At 39.0% G+C, this 25761-nt stretch overlaps 1 protein-coding gene across 6 annotated transcripts in view; it reads left to right on the plus strand.

The window, feature by feature from the left end:
• The first annotated feature begins 1441 nt into the window (after window positions 1-1441).
• Window positions 1442-25761, plus strand: part of APC (APC regulator of WNT signaling pathway) — a 145162-nt gene continuing 120842 nt past the window's right edge. For 5 of the 6 annotated variants that reach the window (XM_029942704.1, XM_029942706.1, XM_029942708.1 and 2 more), the window contains exon 1: window positions 1442-1806. The gene's annotated coding sequence lies outside the window, so the exon portion shown is untranslated. The remainder of the gene's footprint in view (window positions 1807-25761) is intronic. The other variant, XM_029942712.1, reaches the window with a different exon arrangement.

Raw genomic sequence — 25761 nt, forward strand, 5'->3', positions numbered from 1 at the left:
GCTTGCTTTCCTCTTGATGAAGGAGCATGGGTCAAACTGAGGGCAAAGGACAGGCTAACAGCACCTCCTCCCCTCCCCCCCCCACCAGATGGGATATGTGTGACATTCTTTGGACACTCCTGGCTACCCAAGAACAAAGGAAAGGGGTTTAAGTGCTTGCCATGGTGATGTGGGAAACAAAGACAAATGAAAAATTAAATCTCTTTATTGCATACAGCCCATTGACAAGTCCTTGAAATAGGCAGAGTGACATCCTTCTAGAAGCTCAGCTGCCTTGATGATGACACTTCACTAGGGGCAAAAGGGAACCTTGGCTTAACATTTTCCTGACCCCTCAGGATCCTCTAAGTCTACTTTAACATATAAAAATTCCTTTGGAAACTTCCTTTATTTCAACTCCCGAAGATATATGTTGGCAATCATACTCCAAGCTTATGGCCCCCTGATCTACATGTGAAGGGTCTCATGACTGAGGTAATAAATGGTATTTTCCTAACAGCAGCTGGCCCCTTAAGGTCCTGGAGACCTGCTTCCAAAATACCTTAGTCACTTACTCTATCCCTAACCCCCTCCCAACCTGAAGGTATATAATCAGTTCTCTGTCACCACACCAGGGCAGCTCTTTCTGCCCATGGGTCCTGTCCCTGTGCTTCAATAAAATCACCTTTGTGCACCAAGGATGTCTTCAAGAATTCTTTCTTGACCTTTGGCTACAAACCCCACCATCACCCCAAAACCCCATCATTCTCACCCTTATTACTATCAAACATTAATTCTGTGATTTGTCTTATATTGTCCATTATTTCCCAGCAGAATGTAAATTCCATGAGTATGTCTTACTGCTATAAATCTGGAGCCTAGGGCAATATAAAGTATAAAATAGAAACTCAAATATTATTTGTTGAATTAATGTTGAATGAAATTAAGCTAGAGAGGTAATGAAATAAAGGACAGATAAAACTGCTTAAGACAAACTAGGAGGCCTTCCCAGGAAGTATGATTTGAATTAAAACAGTGGGAGCGAGGGAGAGGAGGTGGTGCACAGCTACAAAACAAGAATTTAGGTAATTACTCGTTCATCTCAGTCGTTTTCACCAGATTATGAGCTCCTTTTGGGCTGGAACCAGGTTTTATTAATCGACCCTCAGCACCTAGCCTAGGAACCATCACACTGTAGGCGCTACCTAGGTGTTTGCAGAATAACTTAACTGTGAGTGTGCAGACGGGTTTTACTAAGTCGGCTGCAGAACAGTTCAGGAAAGGCAAGATCTGGTGAATTGAGATCCGACTTCCCAAGCAGCAATCGCCTATGGAACCGCATCGCGAAGAACCAACGGACCCAGGGTTCTACAACACGACTGCGCATTTCAGCCCCTCCTGGCCGGTCAGAAGAGCGCCGGCAATCTGCGCACGCATGCGCGCTACATTCTTCCCGCCTCCAGCAAGATGGCGGAAGCCAAGTAGCGAGGGGGCGGAGTGTGGCCGCCGGAAACCCGGCCGCTGCTGGGGGGAGCTGCGGGCGAAGGCCCGGGAGCAGCGGGCCGAGGCTGGCACGATGCTGTTCCCGGGAAGCGTTGTTGGTTACCGGTGAGGAAGGTGAAGCAGATTTGCCTTCCCGGACCCCCGGTGCCCCCTATGTACGCCTCTCTGGGCTCGGGTTCGGTCGCCGTTTTGCCTGCTTCTACACCACCCTCTACTCTCGGGTCCTGGAGCGACGGCGGCGACGGCGGCGGCGGCTGTGTCCCGAAGGAGAGGAAGCGCCCAGGCGGCGTCCGTACTTCTGGCCGCGGGGCGAACGTCTGGCAGGTGAGTGAGGCGCGATCATTGGCGTCTTTGCCCCACCGTTGCTCTAGACCCTAGCGGTGCACGGCCCGACTCTGCCGTTCTCTTGTCTCCACATCCACCCTCTCCCGGCCCGCGCCCTCTTTCAGGCCTCCAGTTGGCCCCTGGCTTTGCAAACCCTCCATTCTCACACTGGGGTGGGGGTCGCGACGCCTGCCACCCTCCGCATCTTCCCCGGCTCCTGGAGAAGCTTCTCCCGTCCAAGCGGTCTCTCCTTCGCTTTAGGTGGGTGGGTCGTTGCCCCTCCTATTTTAGTCGCCTCCCCATCTTCCTGGTTTCGACCCTCTAAGCTTCCTTTAAAAGTTGAACTGTTTGGGAAGATTACCCGGTAGCCTCGCATGGAGAGGGGGTTACAAAGAAAAAGCTTCACCTTAATGAAGGAGTCCAGTCCCCAGGAGAGGTGGTTTAAAGAGTTGGACTCCTTGGCCCACTGAACTGCAGAGGAGAGAATGGTGCCTGTGATGCAAATGATTATTCATGGAATGAATCTCTGCCTGTACAGTAAATCTTTGGTCTCCGAACTTTTGAGGCAGAGACTTAAGTTTTCTAGATATAGTGAAAGAGTGGGACGTGTTCGTTTTTAAAAAGGCTGTGTGACTGTAAGGTACGTAACGGCACAAGAAAGGTTAAGTGATTTGTTCTTTTACCCAGTGTTCGCTTAAATGGCCCAGTGAAGCTTTAGAATCCCGTATTGTACAAGCTCTTTGTTTTATTTAGAAAGGACTAAAATGGAGAAAAGCTTTTTAAGTTCAAAACTTCTCAAATTTCTTGGATTCTAAATTGTTGTTACTACTTAACAGTCCCTGTAGGACCATATTTTCTGCATAATTCAGGCTGTGCCAGTCTCAACATCTCTTCTTTATTACTGGGGCATGGGTGCTCAGAATTAATGGTGTAAGAAACTGTTCTAAGTAACCTGGTATCTTGCCAGAGTTTATAAGTGCAAACTGCAGGATTGAAGTGGTAGCAGAGGAAGTTGCCATGGCTGTTTCTCCCACATTTTCCATCTTTTTGCTGTTATTTCAGCTCTGTCCTCCTGTTTGGGCTTCCTGCTGGAAGTGGCTTTTCTCCTAGTAAAAAAGATGACTATTAGCAATATTCATGTGATAGCCTTCTTAATCTACTTCCTTCCATACTGAGAAGTAGTTGGATACTTAATCCATATCCAATCCAATATCATTTGTTGAAACTATGCTAGATGCTCTCCCAAGTTATTAAAGCACAAACTCTCCTTGCCCTATTGGAATTCTGTACTAACAGTCTTGAATATGAGGGCTATATAATTGGCCTGCCAGATTTGTTTACTTTTCATTCTGCCTCATGACACATAATCTGTTTTCACTTTTGCTGTAGACTTTGGCTTTAATGAATTTCCTTTTAAATTCATCTATTTTTATTTATTTGTTTATTTATATTGATTTCCTAAATTTGGAGATAGAATTGTTTAGTTCAAAGAAGGATATTTTTAGGTTTGATTCCTATATGGGCTAGTTAGTTCATTCATTTGTTTGGTTTTAGCCTTCATTTTTCTACAGCCAACGACTACATGTTTTTAAAGGGGGTTATGGTCTCCATTCTGTGCTGGCTGACAGGATAGTAGAACTGCTAACTCCAGTCAATGACTCTGTGCCTCTGGCAAAAGAATTTAAAGGATTGTGTCAAAACACATCTCTGACCACAAACTGTCACTAAAATCTCTCCCTTCCACTCTTAGGGTACCTGTTTTCTGTCTCTCCCACTGTCTTTATGAACCCCTCTTTGTTTGTCTGTTCATTCAGCCCATTAGCCTACGGCTGACTTCATTTGCCTCTCTATGTAACCAGGACCCCGCTGTCTTCAGTTTTTACTAAGCTCTTATTGATGCCCTAGAGTGCTTTATTTTCTTTAGATTTACCTTTCTCGTCCCAGTCCAGAATAAGCCTTATCACAGCTCTTTCGGTTTGACTCCTGAGATCCTGGATGCAAGAGACGGCTTTGTGAGAGGATATAGGTTCACTTTCATACCAGGTGGTGCTCTCTTCTCTACTGGGTTTTAGTGCTGGTTGTGTACCTTTCTGCCTCGTTTTCTGAAGGTTTTTATAGCAAATAACTTGTTATTACCCTTTCCCGAGAAAAATCTCAACTGAGATAGATTCTTTTCTATCCTCTGTATCATTTCCTTATTTACTCCTACCTCACAGAAGGAAATGTTCTTCCCCCTTTTCAAGAGCAATCCCCTTTAGATGTGTCCAGGATCATCCCTCCCCATTCTTCTTTCTGTAGAACTGTCCATTATCATTCCTGCTTCAGTCTCTCCGTCTCTAGCCTACGTACATGCTTATCTTTCTCAAGGTTGCCAGATACAGTGCTGTGCAACTCAGTGAAGCCGGTCTGAATTTTGGGCCTGCTGTGCTACTGTATTTTTATTCTTTAATCCCAGGAGCCTGGTGTAGTAGGAAGAACATTGACTTTTGAGCCAGATAGGTCTGGGTTTGAAGTCTGTTAAAACCACTTAGTGGCTCTGTGGCTATGGGCAAGTTACTACTCAGACTCTATTCTTTATCTATAAAATAGAGTGTTAAACTTACAGAGTCATAATTGAAGGAGTTTAGTATATGTTATATGTCTACCCAAGTGTTTGGTACATTATGAAGTTCCTAATATAAAATATTCTTTCCTTTGCACTCCAACTTCCATTACCATTTCAGCACAGAAATTGCTATTTTAAAAGTCCCCTATGACCTCCTAATCACCACATCTAATGGCCTTCCCTCAGTCACCCTTGGTTTCTTAAAACCATATGTTCCATAGGAATAAGATCATCTGATTTCTTGGTTCTTCTGCATTGTGTGTCCTGATGCTCTTAGATATCTGAAAGTTGTTTGTTTTTTTTTCACATTCCTGCATTGTTCTTCCCCCTAAACATAGTGATTCCTATTTAGTTAGTATGCAAACTGGATTTAAAAGCAAAAAAAAGAATGTATTGGCTTATGTAATTGTCAAGTGCATAGATAGAATTGGCTTAAAGAGTAGTTTGTTCATGGGCTTATGTCATTGGGACTGAAACTCCATTTTTCTGCTGTTATCTCAGTTTTGTCCTACTGTTTGGGCTTTATGCTCAAACTGGCTTCCCTCCTACTTTAAAACAAAACAAAACAAAAAATGGCTATCACCAGGTTCATGTGATAGCCTTCTTTATTTACTTCGAAAGGGAAAGAGAAGGATTCTCTTCTCCTAGCCTTTTCCCAAAGGTCCTGCGCTCTGTTCTGATTGAACAAATGGAAAGATCATGCTGCCAAGTCTGTCACAATATCTTTGTCAAGAGGGGTGGAATTATTCTAATTGGCCTAACTCATGGATGAACTTTATCTAAAATGAGGGAGAGACAACCAATGTACTCAGGGGTCTCTGTGCTTTTCACTGTGTTCTCTTGGTGGTTATATCTTATTTAAAAATAATTTTTTTAATGTTTATTTATTTTAGAGAGAGAGAGACAGAGACAGAGACAGAGTGCAAGCAGGGGAGGGGCAGAGAGAGAGAAGACGCAGAATCCAACGCAGGCTCCAGGCAGGCTCTGAGCTGTCAGCCCAGAGCCCCATGTGGGGCTCAAACTCTCAGAGCAGTGAGATCATATCTAAGCCAAAGTCGGGCGCTCAACCGACTGAGCCACCCAGGTGCCCCATCCTATTTTTAATGATACAAATCATCATTTTTGTGTAGATGTTTCTCAGTTCTGCAACCTGACTTTTTACCTACTTTGCTTGCTATATTTCTCTTAAATGTACTACTGTAAGCTTAACTCAAACCAGTTGGAATCAAGTGGAATTTGATTTTCATGTTTGTCTTCCTTCTAATTTCTCTCTCCTAAACACCTTCCCCCCAGCCACCCACTCTAACCTTGGTTCTTCTCCCACTTTTAAGCATCTGTCAGATCTTAAATACATCTTATATTAGTTTGGCCTCAGGTTATATAATACCCGACCAACCGTAAACAGTATTTCACATAAAAAGAAGCCCAGAGTTGGAGGATTCCTGGTTAGTCAATGTAGCTGTACAGTGATGTTATGTCCAGGATCCACATACTTTTCGACTTTTCCTTAATGTGCTGATCTTTGTGCTTATTGTGACCTTGTCCTCTCTTTGTTGTACATTGCCCTTGCTGCTTCAGACGTCACATTCTCTCACAGCCACCAAAGGCAAGAGGAAGTTTGTCCTCTCTTGATTACGCAAGTAAAGCTTTCACAGAAACCCTGTGTCAGATGTCATCTTGGCACATTTATGCCCTACTTGCAAGGGGGCTAGAAAAACCATTATCTGGCATTTCAGTCTAAGAGGAAGTTAGGTGAATGGCTGAGGGGAAGGTGACCAAGAAGATTGATGACATGTCTTGATAGTATTTTATGGAGAAGTAAGTTTAAATAAAAAAGAATTTTCCAATAGTAGGACTAAACTTACAACACTGCTGATCCCAAGAGTTGATAGTAATTTATACGTAGGAGAGTCATAAATAACTGACTAAAATCGGATTATATAAAATTAAGGTATTTGAGTGGTATATCCCAGTTCTTCAAAGGTTGGTGTTAAGTACATTTATGCATACCTGGTAGAACCACTGTGAGAAATGGGTACTTATAGAACTATTAGGAAATAGATTGTATTTCCCCTGGGGAGTGGGAGGCATTTGAAAATTATGGAGACATTTTTTTTGTTTGTCACAGTGATTGTGAAGCCCTCCTGACAATTAGTGGATAAAGATCAGATATACTAACAGTCCCGTGACATTTGCCCACAAAACAGGAGTCATCCCTTCAGATATGCCAGTATGGCCTTACACCTTGAAATATGCTTTGCTTTTTGAAAGAAATCATAGACCTTCCTCTGTATTCTTATATTGGAAGTGACAGAAAATCACATTCAAACTACCAAAACAATAAAGGAATGATTAGATCTTGTAATTAAACTTCATGAAGGCTTTATCCTGCCTGAAACCATCAAGGACTTGGGTCATTTCTCTGTGATTTGTTCTGCTCTTTCCCCTTGTTTTGGTTTCATTCTCAGGCTGGTTTATCTCATGGTAGCACATTACTGTAGCCCTTTCAGACTTAAAACCCTCATTTCACATACCCTCATTTCACATACAAAGTAAACAGGAGAATCCTCCTTCTTATTTGATTTTGTAAGTATTTGTTGAGTATCATCACTACTAAAACCTTCCCTAAACAACCCCTCAAAATTGATTATTTTCCCCATTGTGCTATAATTTTTAAATCTATATTCGTTCTCTACTATATGTCATGTTCTATAAGTATTGTTTTTCTATGTCTCATGCATTACCTTGTCTTAATTATTTTAGTATTCTTAATGTCTAGAATACTCTGGCTTACAGGTATACAATAGCCTCTAATGGAAAGAATGAATGACATAGGAAGGAAGGATGTGGGAAGAGACAGAATTATAGAAAGGACCCATTCCTTAGTTGTTATTGAACCCTGAATTATGTATATTGTACTTCTACCGAAGGAGGTATATAATGCTCTTGTGATTAATAGTGTATAAAATCATTTGAAAGGCTTACTAAATTCTAGTAGTGTTTTTTCATTATTTTCTCAACAAAACTAAAAGCAGTAACTATCATTCATCCAATAAATATTTTGGAGGTTCTGCTTTGTGCACATAATTGTAGCAACAGTGGTGAACAAAACTTAGCCTGTGTTCTCTCTGAGTGTGAATGTTCGTTAGGGATGTGGTTAATAAACATTATCCATGTGAACACACAAACACATGAGGTAGTTAATAGGCTTTGACATAAATAAAACAGGTTCCATGGATGATGGCGTAACAGAGGGCACCGCGTGGCTCAGTCGGTTAAGTTTCCAACTTTGGCTCAGGTCATGATCTCATGGTTTTTGAGTTCCAGCCCCGTGTCATGCTCTGTGTTGACAGTTCGGAGCCTGGAACCTGCTTCAAATTCTATGACTCCCTCTCTCTCTGTCCCTACCCCACTTGCTTGTGCACTCTCTCTCCTTCTTTTGCTCAAAAATAAACATTAAAATTTTTTTTAAAAGAGTAATAGGATTCTACCTTCGGTAGGTTGGTGAGGGAAGGGCTTTTGAAAAGCCCTTTGAACTAAGAGACCTGAAGGAAGTGATGGAGTAGGCAGTGGAGCTAACTGAGGGAAAACGTTTAGGTAGAGGGAGCAGCAAGCACCTCCGAACGGAAATGTGTTTGGTGTATTGGAAGAACAACATTCCAGCAGTGTGGCTGGAATAGAGCCAAGGGAAGGGGAGCGTGGTAGGACAGGCAGAGGCTAGATCGGGTAGGGCAAGAAGGTCATTGAAAGACTGGATTTTACTCAATGGAATGGAGATCATTGAAGGGTTTAACCATGGGAATATCCAGATATGACTTGTTGTTTTGGAGGATTACTGACTACATGTTGAAAATTGATTGTATGCAGCAAAAATGGAAGCAGGAAAACCAGTTAGGAAAATAATCTAGGTTGAAAATACTCTGCTTGGAGAAGCAGCCCCTTTAATGGTAGAGGAGTAAAGAAGTGTTCAGATCTGTGGTATACTTAGAAAGCAGAGTAATTAGGGGTTCATTCGGTTGAGTATCTGACTTCTTGATTTTCGCTCAAGTCATGATCCTAGGGTCTTGAGATCAGGTCCCTGTGGGCTCCGGGCTGAGCATGGAGCCTGCTTGGGATTTTCACTCACGCCCTGCTCTGCCCCTCTTCCCTGTTTGCTCACACTTGCTCTCTCTCTCTCTCTCTCTCTCTCTCGCTCTCTCGCTCTCTCTCTCGCTCTCTCACTCGCTCGCTCTCTCTCTCTCCCTCTTTCTCTCTCTCAAATTAAAAAAAAAAGAGTATTTAGGATTTACTGGTGGATTGGTTAGATGTGGAGTGTGAGGGAAAGAGAAGTAAAAGACGACTCCCAAGTGTTTCAACATGAGCAACTGGGTGGCACATTTTACAGAGATGGGGACTTTGGGACAGGGAGGGGTAGATTTGGAGATGTAAATCCATTTTGTTTTGGATGTGGCTATGTTTGGGATACCGATCAGATAATATTCAAGTGGAGACATTGACTAGGCATGTATATGAGGAGTTTAAGGAAGACGTGGAAATTATTAGTGTATAGATGGTCTTTAGGGCCCTGGCACCAAATAACACCTGAGGAATTAGAATGAGATTTATGAGACATTTTAATACTAAAAGTGGTTTGTACATCAAAGATTGGGGGCCACTGTGTTGGGTAGTAATAGTTACAGCATTCAGAGCATGGAGAGAATAATGAGTAATTCTCCGAGAAAGAGACAGGTCTTGACCTAGACTTCAAAGAATAGATAGCCTGGAAAAGGCTTTTGCCTTCTCTCATGCCAAGTACAGTGCCTGACAAGTAGGAAGCATTCTGTAGGTGCTGGTGAATGAACATAAAGCACTTAGGCTCAGGAGCAGCCAGAGCAGAGGTTTGGCAGCAAGCCTAAATTATTTTAAAAGAAATTTAGAGAACTCTAGAAGAAAAGTTTGTGCTGGCAAGGAGTGTAAAGTAGGATTGGGTAATTCAAAGCTTTAAATTGTAAAATGACAGTTACATTTAACCCTTTGACCGAAGAGTTTTCAACTCTCTTTCTATTGTTTGTGTAGCTCCTTTAGTTCCTAGCCTCCAAAAGGTGCTCAGTAAATATTGAAAAAGTGAATATGGAATTCCCAAATGCAAGATTTATATCTGTACTGTGCTCTTTTCTTCTCATTAAAGTGTGCTTGAATGCAGACTATCTTAAGTGATACAAGGTAATCTCACGTTTGCTTCAGTTTATTTTTAATGATGAGCATTAAACATTTATATTTTATGATTGATTACAAATTACTGGAGACATACTTCACAACTGGTCAGAAAATACCAGGGAATTGGCAAAACTGAGGTTGAAAATGGCTGCTTAAGTAAATGAGGAGCAATGACCATCTTTTATTCAAAGACTAACGCTTATTTTGTTTTTATGACTGCTTGAAGCCTGTTCGTAGATCAGCTCCTCTTTTAGCTGTTAAAGAACAGACTGGTTTAGAATTATGGCCAGAAAATTGGACATAATAGATGTGTGGCAATCTAATTTTTATTATTTTTAAGGTTATATGATTTAAAACACTAAATATAATTAGAAATTATAAATAATTAGCAAATTATAGACTTAACACATAACTGTTAGAAAATAATTTACCTGAATAAAATCTTACTGAGAAAAAAAATTGAAATTTTAGTTACATTTTGAAGTAATTTTAAAAAATAGGATACATTAGGTTTGTGATTATTTTCTTCAGTTCTTATATACCACATTATTAAAGTTTTATATAGTCATTAAAGGAAATTCAGGAAGTAAAATGAAAAGTAAAGATAACATCCCTAAGCTCATCATATAAAGAAAACCAATATAGTTTTTGTCTCCCCCAACCCCTCTCCCTCCTTCTCATTTTGTATTTTTTTCTGTGCCTATGACATTCCCCCCACCTTTAGTTATAGTACAAATGTATGTGTGTATATATTTCCAATTTAAAAAATTAGGTTATGTGCATTTCTTAGGCTATTTTGTAAATTTTATTTTTATTGACTGTATAATAATCCCATTGTAAGAATTATTTTTCTTAACTATTCCCTGTAGTTGGTTATTTAGTCCTCCATTTTATTTTCATGTGTGCAGTGAACATCTTGGCACATTATGTATTTCTTTTTCTCTTTATCTGGGCCTTTTTCCTTAAGATGAGTTTATAGATAAATGGAGTTACTGGATGATAGGCTGCAAACATGTTTAAGATAAATAATGCATGTTGCCAGTTTGTACAATGTCTTATAGACCAAATAAATGTTAATTGGTTGGAAATCATACTGGGAGGAAAATTTGAACCTACAGAGTTGCTGAACTTTAGTGATAGTCTTAAATCAGCCTTTTGTTCATCTCCAAGTATTTGGTTTTTTTTCTATAACATATTTTCCAGATTATACATAAAGCATAAAATGTGGAACTGTATATGTTATTGTAAACACACGAAGTTATTACCCAGGTCAAAAAATAGAACACTGCGTCATCCAAGGGCTGTTCTCCCTGTCTTGTTCCACATCTCAGAGAGGAAGTTTTTAACATTTCATTCCCAGGTACATTGGCTGAAGCTTTGTTTTTTGTTTTGTTTTGTTTTTGTTTAAACCTTTATCATACTTATGAAGTTCCCTGCTCCAAATGAACCTACAGAAATCTGTTGCATTTCTATACACCAATAATGAAGCAGCAGAAAGAGAAATTAAGAAAACAATCCCATTTACATTGCACCAAAAATAACAAGACACCTAGGAGTAAACCTAACCAAAGAGGTGAAAGACCTGTACTGAATACTATAAAACACTGATGAAAGAAATTAAAGATGGCACAAAGAAATGGAAAGACATTCCATGCTCATGGATTGGAAGAAGAAATATTGTTTAAATGTCTGTACTACCCAAAGCAAATTTACAGGTTTAAAGCAATCCCTATCCAAATACCAATAGCATTTTTCACAGAACTAGAACACATAACTCTAAAATTTGTATGGAACTGCAAAATAACGCAAACAGCCAAAGCAATCTTGAAAAAGAAAAGCAAAGCTGGAGGCATCACAATTTGGACTTCCAAATTATGTTACAAAACTGTAGTAATCAAAATAGTATATATGGTGCTGGCACAAAAATAGCTACTTAGGTCAGTAGAACAGAGTAGAAAAGCCAGAAATGGGGTATATGGTGAATTAATCTTTGACAAAGCAGAAAAGAATATGCAATGGCCAAAAGACAGTCTCTTCAACAAATAGTGTTGGGAAACCTGGATGGCAACATGCAAAAGAATGAAACAGGAGCACTTTCTTACACCATCCACAAAAATAAAATCGAAATGGATGAAAGACCTAAATGTGAGACCTGAAGCCATAAAATCCTAGAAAAGAGCACAGGCAGTAATTTCTCTGCCATCCACTGTACCAACTTTTTTCTAAATAGGTCCCTGAGCCAAGGGATACAAAAGCAAAAATAAACTATTGGGACCACATCAAAATAAAAAGCATCTGCACGGTGAAGGAACGAATCAACAAAACTAAAAGACAACCAACTGAATGGAAAGATATATTTGCAAATGATCTATCTGATAAAGGGTTAGTATCCAATATATGTGAAGAACTTATACAACTCAACACCCACATAATCCAATGAAGAAATGGGCAGAAGACATGAACAGATATTTGTCTAAGAAGACATTCAGGTGACCAACAGACACATGAAAAGATGCCCATCATCACGTACCGTCAAGGAAATGCAAATCAAAACTACAGTGAGATATCATCTCACACCTGTCAGAATGGTTAAATCACAAGAAACAATAGCTGTTGGCGAGGATGTGTAGAAAAAGGAATCCTTCTGCACTGTTGGGGAAGCAAACTAGTGCAGCCACTGGGGAAGACAGTATGGAGGTTCCTCAAAAAGTTAAAAATAAAACTACCCTCTGATCCAGCAATTGCACTGCTGGGTATTTATCCAAAGAATACAAAAACACTAATTCAAAGGGATACATGTACCCCTACCTATGTTTACTGCAGCTTATTTAAAATAGCTAAGATATAGAAACAGCCCACTGATGGATAAGGGAAGTAGTATATGTACAATGAAATGTTATTCAGCCTTTAAAAAGAATGAAATCTGGAGTACCTGAGTGGCTCAGTCAGTTAAGTGTCCAACTCTGCTTCAACTCAAATCATGATCTCATGATTTTGTGAGGTTGAGCCCCACGTCGAGCTTTGTGCTGACAGTGCAGAGCCTGCTTGTGATTTTCTCTCTCTCCCTCTCTTTCTGCCCCTCCCCTGCTTGCGCTGTTTATGTCTCTCTCAAAATAAACAAACTTAAAAAAAATTAAAAAGTAATGAAGTCTTGCTATTAGCAGTGATATGGATGATCTAGAGAATATAATGCTAAGTGAAATAAGTCAGAGAAAGACAAATAACCAAATGATTTCACTCATGTTGAATTTAAGAAACAAAGTAAATGAGTAAAGGGGGAAAAAGAGAGAAATAAACCAAGAAACAGACTCTTACCTAGAGAACAAATTGATGGTTACCAGAAGGAAGGTGAGTGGGAAGGAGTTGAAATAGGTGATATGGATTAAGAAGTGCATTTGTCATGATGAGCACTGGGTGAATAAAATAAAACTTAAAAAAGTTCCCTCCTGTATCTTGCTTAGTAACAATTTTGTGTTCTATTTGTTTGAATTTAATGCTTTTCTTTTTTTTTTTTGCAACTTTTCATTACTAAATGAACTTAATATATTGAATTATATTTTATTTACCTCTTAAACCTAATCTGATTCCTGAGATAAACCTAATTTGGTTTTACTGTATTATCTTTTTAAATTATTTTACATTAGTGTTCATAAATGAAATGGCCTATATTGTTCTCGTTAAGATTTGAAATCAATGTTATGCTAGACTTATAAACTGAACTGACCCTTATTTTCTATTCTAAAAATGTTTGTGTTTGATTGGAATTATCTTTCCTCAAATTTTTGCTATAATCTGGCGGAGAAGCCATGTTGGCTGGGAATTTTCTTTGTGGACAAATTTTTAATTATTAATCATTTCTCATTTCTAAGCCTATTCAGGTTTTCTGTTTCTTGATTATTTTGGCAATTCTTCCCCTAAGAGGTTTTATTTTCATCCAAACTTTTTATTTTATTTTCATAAAATCATATATAATAAATATTCTGTTTTCCTTTCAGTGCCTTCAGGAAAGAATTCCCTTCTGATGGCTGACAGAGGCTATAAAAACCTTTTCTTTTTCCTTTGTCAGTCTCACCAGAGATCTAGTAGTCTTCAGTAGAACTAAAGTTTGAATCTTGCTGATCCTTTTCTTTTTAATTTTTAAAAGTTTATTTATTTATTTTGAGGGGGACTGAGACAGAGTGAGTAAAGGAGGGGCAGAGAGAAAGACAGAGAGAGAATCCTAAGCAGGCTCTGCACCATCAGTGCACAGCCTGAAGGGAGGCTTGAAATCACAATACTGTGAGATCATGAACTGAGCTGAAACCAAGAGTTGCATGCTTAATCGACTGAGACATCCAGGTGACCCTGCTTTATGTCTTTCTTTTTATTTTGGGGGGGGTACTTTTATTCTTTTGTTAACTTCTTGTAGCTCACTACTTATAACCATTTTTTCCTTTTAAGGCTAAGCATTTCCTATAAGCTCTGTTTTAACTAGCTATATTACTCAAATTATGATATGCAGTATTTTTATAATTAACTTAAAAGTAATTTCCGAGTTGCCTGGGTGGCTTAGTTGGTTAAGCATCCTATTTCAGCTCAGGTCATGATCTCATGGTCTGTGAGTTCAAGCCCTGCCTCGGACTCCATGCTGACAGCTCCAAGCGTGCATCTCTTTCTCCTCTGCCCCTCCCCTGCACACTTTCTGTCTCTCTCTCTCTCAAAAATAAACAAACATTTTAAAAAATGATATCTAATTTTTATTGGTTTCTACTTTGACTTTTGGATTAATTGAAAGTATTATATTTCTTGATTTTTAAATACATGGAGATAGTCTATTTTTAAGTTTAAGCTTTATTTCTAACAACTGTACAAGATAATTGCACTCTGTTTCAACAGTCTCTGATTTCAGACCTTTAAAATTTGAGATCTGCATTATGGTTCAGTATATTGTCCTTCCCCCCCTACATTTATTGAGTGCATTGTTCTATAAATTTTCATTAGGTCATGTTTGTTAATCTTTTATTTCATATCTTTAGTATCATTTTTTTGCTTGTATCATTTATGAAGAAGCATATGTTAAAGTATCCTGTTATGATTATGGATTTGATTATTTCCCTTTGTACTTTCAATTTTTGCTTTATGTATTTGAGGCTGTGCTAGTAGATACATGGAAATGTAGTTACATATTTGTTTTTTTAATATAATTTCTTGTCAAATGAATTAACATACATTGCATACAGTGTGCTGTTGGTTTCCAAGGTAGAGCCCCGTGATTCGTCATTTACCTACAACACCCAGTGCTGATACCAACAAGTGCCCTCCTCAATGCTCATCATCCATTTTCCCCTCACCCGCCCCCCCCCATCAACCCTCAGGTTTGTTCTCTGTATTTAAGAGTCTCTTATAGGTTTGCCTCCATCTCTGTTTGAAACTATTTTTACCCCTTCCCTTTCCCCATGGTCTTCTAAGTTTCTCAGTTTCCACATATGAATGAAAACAGATGATATCTGTCTTTCTCTGACTCATTTCACTTAGCATAATACTCTCCAGTTCTATGTTGTAGCAAATGGCAGGATTTCATTCTTTCTCATTGCCAAGTAGTATTCCATTGTACATATGAACTGCATCTTCTTTATGCATTTTCAGTTGATGGACATTTGTGCTCTTTCCATGATTTGGCTATTATTGAAAGTGCTGCTGTAAACATTCGGGTACAAGTGCCCCTATAGATCAGCACTCCTGTATTCTTTGGATAAATTCCTGGTAGTTCGATTGCTGGGTTGTAGGGTAGTTCTATTTTTAATTTTTTGAGGAACCTCCACACTGTTTTCTTGAGCAGCTGCACCAATTTGCATTCCCACCAACAGTGCAGGAGGATTTCCATTTCTCCACATCCTTGCCAACATCCTTGTTGTTTCCTGAGTTTTTAATTTTAGCCACTCTGACAGGTGTGAGGTGGTATCTCTGTGTGGTTTTGATTTGTATTTCCCTGATGGTGAGTGATGTTGACCATCTTTTCAAGTGTCTGTTGGCCATCTGGATGTCTTCTTTGGAAATGTGCCTATTGATGTCCTTTGCCCATTTCTTCACTGGATTATTTGTTTTTGTGTGTTGAGTTTGATAAGTTCTTTATAGATTTTGGATACTAACCATTTATCTGGTATGTAATCTGAAAATATCTTTTCCCATTCTGTTGGTTGCCTTTTAGGTTTGTTGATTGTTTCCTTTGCAGTGCAGCAGCTTATATGTTGATGAGGCCCCTGTAGTTGATTTTTGCTTTTATTTGCCTTGCCTTCAGAGACATGTCAAGTAAGAAGTTGTTGCGGCTGAGGTGAAAGAGATTGTTGCCTATTGTCTCCTTAAGAGTTTTGATGGTTTCCTGTCTCATATTTAGGTCTTGCATCCATTTTGAGTTTATTTTTATGTATGGTGTAAGAAAGCGGTCTGGTTTCATTCTTCTGCATGTTGCTGTCCAAATTTCCTAGCACCATTTACTAAAGAGACTATCTTTATTCCATTGGATATTCTTTCCTGCTTTGTCAAAGTTTAGTAGGCTGTACATTTGTAGATCAAATTTTGGGTTCTCTATTCTATTCCATTTGTCTATGTCTGTTTTTGTACCAATATCACACTGTCTTGATGATTACAGCTTTGTAATAGAGGCTAAAGTCTGGGATTGTATAAATAAAAAACATTTTTAAAAAAGTTTAAAAAATGGGGCGCCTGGTAGCTCAGTCGGTTGGGTGTCTGGCTTCGGCTCAGGTCATGATCTCTTAGTTCATGGGTTCAAGCCCTGCATCGGGCTCTGTGCTGACAGCTCAGAGCCTGGAGCCTGCTTTGGATTCTGTGTCTCCCTCTCTCTCTGACCCTCCCCTGCTCATGCTATCTCTTTCTCTGTCTCTCAAAAATAAATAAAACACATTTTTTAAAGTTTTAAATAAATTAAGTCTGGGATTGTGATGCCTCCTGCTTTGGTTTTCTTTTTAACACTACTTTGGCTATTTAGGGTCTTTTGTGGTTCCATATAAATTTTTGGATTGTTTGTTCTAGCTTTGAGAAGAGTGCCAGTACAATTTTGATTGGGATTGCATTATGAATGTGTAAATTGTTTTGAGTAGTATTGACATTTTAACAGTGTTTGTTCTTCAAATCCATGAGCATGAAATGTTTTTCCATTTCTATGTGTCATCTTCAATTTATTTCATAAGTTTTCTATAGTTTTCAGCATACAGATCTTTTACATCTTTGGTTAGGTTTATTCCTAGGTATTTAATGGTTCTTGGTGCAATTGTAAATGGGATGGATGTCTTGATTTCTTTTTCTGTTGCTTCATTATTGATGTATAGAAATGCAACTGATTTCTGTACATTGATTTTGTATCTTGCAACTTTGCTGAATTCATGTATCAGTTCTAGCAGCTTTTTGGTGGAATCTTTCGGGTTTTCTATGTAGAATATAAGGTCATCTGTGAAAAGTTAAAGTTTGACTTCTTCTTTGCCAATTTGGATGCCCTTTATTTCATTTTGTTGACTGATTGCTGAAGCTAGGACTTCCAACATTATGTTAAACAACAGTGGTGAGGGTGGACGCCCCTGTCATATTCCTGATCTCAGGAAAAAACCTCTTAGTTTCTCCCCATTGAGGATAATATTTGCTGTGGTCTTTTCATATATGGCTTTTATAATGTTAAGGTATGTTCCTTCTATTCCCAACTTTCTTAAGGGTTTTTATTAAGAAAGGATGCTATGTTTTGTCAAATGATTTTTCTGCAGCTATTGACAGGTCATATGGTTCTTATCTTTTCTTCTATTAATGTGATACATCACATTGATTGATTTGTAAGTATTGAACCAGCCCAGCAGTCCAGGAATGAATCTTACTTGATCATAGTGAATAATTTTTTTTAATATGCTGTTGAATTCGATTTGCTAGTATCTTGTTGAGAATTTTTGCATCCATGTTCATCAGTGATGTTGGCCTGCAATTCTCCTTTTTAGTGGGGTTTCTGTCTGGTTTGGGAATCAAAGTAATACTGGCTTTATAGAATGAGTCTGGAAGCTTTCTTTGTGTTTTTATTTTTTGCAACAGCTTAAGAGAGGTACTAATTCTGTTGTAAATGTCTGGTAGAATTCTCCTGGGAAGCCATCTGACCCAGGACTCTCAATTTGTTGAGAGGTTTTTGGTAACTGTTTTAGTTTCTTCATTGGTTATGAGTCTGTTCAAATTTTCTCTTTCTTTCCTTTGAGTTTTGGTAGCGTGTGGGTGTCTAAGAATTTGTCCATTTCATTCAGATTGTCCACTTTGCTGGCATATAACTTTTCATAGTATTCCCCAGTAATTGTTTCTATTTGTGTGGTGTTGGTTGTGATTTCTTCTCTTTCATTCATTCGTGATTTTATCTATATGGGTTCTCTCTCTTTTCTTTTTGAGAAGTCTGGGTAGGGGTTTATCAATTTTGTTTATTCTGTTTATTCTTTCAAAAAAACAGCTCTTAGTTTAATTGATCTGTTCTATTGTTTTTTTGGATTCTATATTGTTCATTTCGGCTTTAATCTTTATATCTCTTCTTCTGCTGGCTTTGCGGCTTCTTTGCTGTTCTGTTTCTAGTTTCTTTAGGTGTGCAGTTAGGTTTTGTGTTTGAGATTTTTCTTGTTTCTTGAGATAGGCCTGGATTGCAATATATTTTCCACTTAGGACTGCCTTTACTACGTCCCAAAGTATCTCATTTGGACTGTTGTGTTTTCATTTTTATTTGCTTCTATATATTTTAAAATTTCTTCTTAATTTGCCTGGTCAATCCAGTCATTCTTTAGTAGGATGTTCTTTAACATCCATGCATTTGGAGGCTTTCCAAAATTTCTTTTCTTTTTTAATTTTTTTAATCTTTTATTTATTTTTGAGACAGAGAGATTCAGAGCATGAGTGGGGAGGGGCAGAGAGAGAGGGAGACACAGAATCGGAAGCAGGCTTCAGACTCTGAGCTGTCAGCACAGAGCCTGACGTGGGGCTCAAACCCATGAACATGAGATCATGACCTGAGCTGAAGTCAGAGGCTTAACCAACTGAGCCACCCAGGCGCCCCTCCAAATTTTTTTCTTGTGGTTGATTTCAAGTTTCATAGCATTGTGATCTGAAAATATGCATGGTGTAATCTCAATTCTTTTATGTTTATTGAGGGCTGCTTTGTGACCCAGTATGGAATCTATCTTGGAGAATGTTTCATGTGCACTTGAGAAGAATGTGTATTCTGCTGCTTTGGGATGAGAAATTCTGAATATATGTCAAGTCCATCTGGTCCAGTATCTTGTTCAAGGCCATTATTTATTGATTTTCTGCCTTGATCTGTCCATTGCTGTAAGTGGAGTATTAAAGTCCCCTGCAATTACCATATTCTTATCAATAGGATTGCTTATGTTTGTGATTGATTTCTATATTTGGGTGCTTCAAGTTGGGGGGCATAAACATTTATAATTGTTAGCTTTTCTTGATGGATAGACCCCGTAATTATGATATAATGACTTTTTTCATCTCTTGTTACAGCCTTTAATTTAAAATCTAGTTTGTCTGATATAAGTATGGCTATTCCAGCTTTCTTTTGACTTCCAGTAGCATGATAGATGGTTCTCCATCCCCTCATTTTCTAATGTGTGTGTGTGTGTGTGTGTGTGTGTGTGTGTGTGTGTGTTTGAGAGAGAGACAGAGTGAGGGTCAGAAAGAGAGAGAGAAAGGGAGATACAGAATCCAAAGCAGGCTCCAGGCTCTGCTGGAGAACTGCGAGATCATAACCTGAGCCAAAACCGGACTCTTCAACCGACTTAGCCACCCAGGCGCTCCCATCCCCTCATTTTCAGTCTGAAGGTGTCCTTCTAAGAGTCTCTTGTAGACAGCATATAATTAGATCTTTTTTTTTAATCCATTCTGATGCCCTATGTTTTTTGATTGGAGCATTTAGTCCATTTACATCCAGAATTATTATTGAAAAATAAGGATTTACTGTCATTGCGTTGTCTGTAGGTTTCATGCTTGTACTATCTCTGGTCCTTTGTGGTCTTTGCAGCATTCCACTCACAGAGTAGTACCCCTTAGGCTCTCTTACAGGGCTGGTTTAGTGGTCATGAATTCCTTCAGTTTTTGTCTGGGAAAGCCTTTATCTCTATATCTCTTCTGAATGACGGGTTTGCTGGATAAAGGATTCTTGCCTGCATATTTTTACTGTGAAGCACATTGAATATTTACTGCCACTCCCGTCTGGCCTGCCAAGTTTCAGTGGACAGGTCTGCTACTACCCTTATGCGTCTACTCTTGTAGGTTAAGGTCCATTTGTCCCTGGCTGCTTTCAGAATTCTCTCTTTATATTTTGCCAGTTTCACTATGATATGCCATGGAGAAGACCTATTTTTGTTCAATCTAAAGGAGGTTCTCTGTGCCTCCTGGATGTGGATGTCTGCCTCTTCCCCCAAATGAGGGAATGCCTCAGCTATTATAGTTCAAGTAAACTTTCTGACCCTTTCTCTCTCTCTTCTTCTTTTGGAACTACTATGATATGGATATTATTACATTTCATTGAATCACTTAGTTCTCTAATTCTCCCCTCGTGATCTAGTATTTTCTTATCCTTCTTTTCTTGACTTCATCATTTTCCATAATTTTATCATCTTTTTCACCTATTCTCCTCTCTACTTCCTCCATTGATATCATTGCATCTAGTTTCTTTTGCACCTCATTGACAGCATTTCTTAATTTGTTAATTCCTCAATTCCTTAGTCCTTGATCTCTGCAGCAATAGATTCTCTGCTGTCTTCTATGCTTTTTTCAAGCCCAACTGTTAATCTTATTGCTATTATTCTAAATTCTTGCTCAGATATATTGTTTCTATCTGTTTTGAGCAATTCTCTAGCTGTCATTTCTTCCTGGAATTTCTTTTGAGGAGAATTCTTCCATTTTGGCATTTTGGCTAGTTTTCTGTCCCTTTTGTGTTTTAATAGCTTATTATGTATCCTGCACTAGCAAGCACTATTATATTAAAAAGGGGTCATACACGGTCCAGGGGCTGGTCCTTCGGGAGGTATTTTTGGAGTGTGTTGCATGCTTTCTGTTGTGACTCTGGTTGCTTTATCTACCTACTTATAGTGGTGGTTTGGGCCTTCCACCAGGTGTGCTTTGATTTGTTCGTTAAAGTAACCCTGGAAAAACTTTTATAAAAAGAAGGGGGGTGGGGATTGGTGGAAGGAGCTTTATCCCATGCAAAGAGAGAAACGACAGGAGTGGGAGGAAAAAAATTGACCAAGCAGAGAATCAGAGAAACTATATGGCCTCATCCAGAGGGACGGCAAGGGGGGAGGGGATAAAGGAGGAGATAAGAAGAGGTGTAAAAAGAAGGGATTAAAAATGTCTGCTTAAACAAACCAACAACCATAATACCCAGAAGAGAGAAGGGAAGGAATAAGCAGAAGAAAAGGAAGAAGAAAAAATATATATATATGTATATTAAATAAGAACTAAGAACCAAATCAGAAAATGCAAAAACACTGGACCGATATCTGATGTTGCCTTGGAATTGGTGACTGTGCTGGTCTGGAAAAGAGGCTGTCTGGTCTGGTCATTGTCATTGTCAATCTTGCTCCAGTACATAGGCAGTTACCAGGTGCAGAGGGGCATGGTTTGTGTAGGCAGATCCTGCCTCCACTGTGGGCCCACTGTCTGTTGCGTGAAGCCACACCTTGTTGGTGATGTGGAGAATAATGGCAACACCCCAGACCTGGTGTCCCAAACCACTCTGTTCAGGCCATCCTAACAGTGCCTTGTGGGTGCACAAGTTTGTTCCGCACCACAGTCTCCTCTGCCTGCCAGGCACTAGGCTGGGATTCAAACCCCAAGACCTTAAAGGATACTGCACCGCTCACCCCTGTTCCAGGGAAGTATCGCTCTGCCCTGGCAGCCGACAAAGAGCCTCTGGCCCCTCACAGTGCTGCCTGGGCATGAGTGGGCTGGTTTGTTGGATGTCTTAAAGGATCCCGCTCCACGCGCCCCAGTTCCAGGGAAGTGCCACTCTACCCAGTCAGCCGATAGAAGGCCACTGGCTGGCCAAAGCCTGCTGGATCTTAAGTCCTTGGAGGCTATTTGCCTTCTTCCCACAGCACTCAAGGGAGAGGATTGCTCTCTCCCACTGTACCTCTGAGGCGGCTGCCAAGCCCAGGGCTGGCTTCCCTCCTCCCCAGTGCACAGGGCAGCCCCAATCCAGAGAAAGCTCTACAACCCTAGAATGAGGCAGAAATTGGTTCTTTCTGTCTTTCTGTTTTTCCATTCCCCAGTGTGTGGTTTTTCTCGTGTCCAAATACAATCATACACCTCCACAGCCTCTCTTTCTCTTTCTTTTGTTTCTCCACCGAAGGGGATCCCTACACCAGGCCCATTTTATCTCCCTCAGTTCACCATTACCCACCTCTGGCCACGCAGCTGTCCCCATGGGCCCCTGGAGATGTTTCTGTCACTCTGTAGCCTGGATTCCTGGAATTCTCAGTCTTCTGGCCTCAATACTGCTGTGTTTGAGGGAGGAGGGAACTTCAGGTCCCTCTACTTCTCTGCCATTTTGACTCCTCCAGTAGTTACATATTCTTAGTGACTTACTATTATGAAGTTTTCCTCTTTTATTTGGATAGTGGTTTTTTCCCATTAAAGTTTAGTTTGTCTGAGATTGCTATAGCAACACTAGTTTCTTTTCATTATTGTTTGCTTGGTATATCTTTTTCTATTCTTTTACTTCTAACCTTTTTGTCTGTTTTTAGTGTGTCTCTTGTGTGACATGGTTGGAATGAACTCTCCCATCTTGCTATATACTTTACATTTGCCGTGTGTTTGTTCCCTTTTCTCTTCTTTCTTGCCATTTAGATAAGCTGGCTATTTTATCATTTCAGATTTTTTCCTCTTATTTTTTGGAAGTTACTACCCTTTTTTTTCTTTTTACTGGTTAATAGAATTTTTATTTGGTTCTTTTTCATATCTACCATGCCACTTCATAGATTTTTCAGTTCCATGCAATAGTTAAGGTTGACTTTATCTCCTTAATGCATAGTATTTTTGAGTCTGTGTCTTATAATTCCAACATGTCAACTTTCTGTGGGTCTGATTCTGTTGTCTGTTATGGATATAATTTGATGCATAATATGAAGTTAATTTTCTCTAGGGAAGATTTTAATTTGCTATTGCCAAGTGCCTTGGAGTATGATACGATCTGAATCCAGTTTCAAATCTTTAACTTTTCTGGGCCACATTCTGGTTCCTTCTTACTTTGACTAGCTTGTTCAAGGAGGACTTAACATTTCTATGATAGTAATTTCTTTGTGTTAGGGCCCTTTTATGTTATAAATGAGATATCTGGAAAAGGTAAACATTAAGGTATGTTTTCACTTTAATACTTCAGCATATGTTGTTTATCATATTATTCCATTACTTTGCAGAGCCTCAAGGGAGGGAGGCAAACTTATTTTCTTTGACTGTAGAAGTCAGAAATACTTGTAACATGTGGGTAGTTACTTTAGGAGATAAATTATCCCTCCTGTGAGCAGAGAGATATAATGTGAATGCTTTTGAGATGGAGATACGTGAAGGGGAAGTAGAATACACTGAGCCGAGAGAAGACTGCAAACATTTGTCCTTCAGTATTTTTGTTGAAAGTAGGATTCATTTCCAGTAATTGTAACAGCTTTCTATATGCCATGTGGGTATTGTGATGTCTATTTTTATTCCCAAACTATTTTTTTTCTATATTTCAGGGACAGAATATGATTTTTGAACCCTTTTACCCACATCTATTTAAAATATATGAAATAAATAAATAAATAAATAAAATACTATATTTATAATTTGATTTCAAAAGTTAACTATTAAATAGGATCAACACACAGGTTAGAAATCTTACCAGGCAAATAAAACTGTAGTAATCTACACAAATTGCCATTCTGTGTTTGGAAGGGTGTTGAAAATTTTGTATAACATACCAATATATTTTTATTTAAAAAACATTTAACTTGGTATTAATCATAGGTGTTACCATGAAATACCACCTGTCACTTTGTGATTACATTGATAAATCACAAAATACAAAAGCAGTTCTCTTTTAAGGAAACCTAGAATTCTTATATTTGTTTACGGGTTTCTTTTTTTCTCTCTGCTAAAAAAAACATTAAGTTTCTTGTTTCGTACAGTTCCTTTGCTTCCTTACTATGTCAGATTTAAATAGCTTCTTTGTATTAGGTTTGCTGACTTACATTCAGAGAACCAAAGAAGGAAGTGAAGTGACAGAATTTTAGAACTGGAAGAGACTCTAGAGAACAAGTCTATCATGTGCCCTCTGTTCCTCCCTTCTCCCATTTTAAAAATGTGAAGACAGAGGCCTGAGAAAGTCTGGGGGACTTGATGTGCTTAAAGTTACACTGACCTAATGGCCACATCTCTTCCTCTTGGTAGTTTCTTGTGGTTTTATCTTTTTTCAAACCTAGTTTATTTTTTTATTTCTTGCATATAAGTTATCAATTACAGCAACACCTATCTTATTAGAACCCCAATTGATATATATTACCTTTTTTTGTTTTCCAAAACAAAATTTATTTAAATTCAAGTTATTTACCATATAGCATAGTCTTGGTTTCAAGAGTAGAATTTAGTGATTCATCACTTTCATATAACACCTGGTGTGCATCCTGAAAAGTGCCCTCCTTAAGGCTTCTCACCCATTTAGCCCATCACCCACCTACCTCCCCTACAGCAAGCCTATTTGTTCTCTATAGTTAAGAGTCTTTATGGTTTGTTTACCTCTCTGTTTTTATCTTATTTCTGTTTTTCTTCCTTTCCCCTATACTCTCCTGTTTTGTTTCTGAAATTCCACATATGAATGAAATCATATGGTATTTGTCTTTCTTTGGCTTATTTTGCTTAGCATAATTCACTCTAGTTCCATCCACATTTTGCAAATGACAAGATTTCATTTCTTCTTGATGGCTGAGTAATATTCCGCCCCCCTCTGTGTGTGTGTGTGTGTGTGTGTGTTTGTGTGTGTGTGTGTGTTCACCACATCTTCTTTATCCATTTACTAGTCGATGGAGTTTGGGCTCTTTCCATAATTTGGCTCTTGTTAATAGTGCTGCTGTGAACATTTGGGTGCATGTGCCCTTTTGAATCAGTATTTTTGTATCCTTTGAATAAATACCTATTAATGCAGTTGCTGAGTCATAGGATAGCTCTATTTTTAACTTTCTTTTTTTTTTTCATGTTTTTTTAAATTTAATTTTGAGAGACAGAGAGAGACAGCCCGATCTGGGGAGGGGCAGAGAGAGAGGGAGACACAGAATCTGAAGCAGGCTCCAGGCTCTGAGCTGTCAGCACAGGGCCTGATGCAGGGCTTAAACCCATGAACTGTGAGATCATGACCTGAGCCAAAGCTGTACGCTTAACCAACTGAGCCACCCAGGCGCCCCTATTTTTAACTTTCTGATAAACCTCCACACTATTTTACAGAGTGACTGACCAGTTTTCATTCCCACTAAGGTGTAAGAGGAGGTCCCCTTTCTCCACAGCCTCACCAATATCTGTGGTTCCCTGAGTTGTTAATTTTAGCCATTCTGACAGGTGTGAGGTGGTATCTCATTGTGGTTTTGATTTGTATTTCCCTGATGATGAGTGATGTTGAGCATTTTTTCCTATGTCTGTTAGCCATTAATGTTTTTTTTTTAGAGAAATGCCTGTTTATGTCTTCTGCCCATTTCTTAACTGCATTATTTGTCTTTTGGGTGTTGAGTTTTATAAGTTCTTTATAGATTTTGGATACTAGCCCTGTTTGCAATGTGCCTTTTGCAAATATCTTCTCCCAGTCTCTAGGTTGCCTTTTAGTTTCCTTTGCTGTGCAGAAGCTTTTTATCTTGATGAAGTCCCAGTAGTTCATTTTTGCTTGCCTCCAGAGGCCTACCTAGTAAGAAGTTGTTGCAGCCGAGGTCAAAGAGGTTGCTGCCTGTTTTCTCCTGTAGGATTTTGGTGGTTTCTTATCTCACATTTAGATCTCTCCTCTGTTTGGGATTTATTTTTGTGTATGGTGTAAGAAAGTGCTCCAGTTTCATTCTTGTGCGAGTCTCTGTCTAGTTTCCCCAGCACATTTGCTGAAGAAGCTGTCTTTTTCCCACTGC

The sequence above is a fragment of the Suricata suricatta genome, chromosome 6, assembly GCF_006229205.1.
Source record: "Suricata suricatta isolate VVHF042 chromosome 6, meerkat_22Aug2017_6uvM2_HiC, whole genome shotgun sequence".
Lineage (NCBI taxonomy): Eukaryota > Metazoa > Chordata > Mammalia > Carnivora > Herpestidae > Suricata > Suricata suricatta.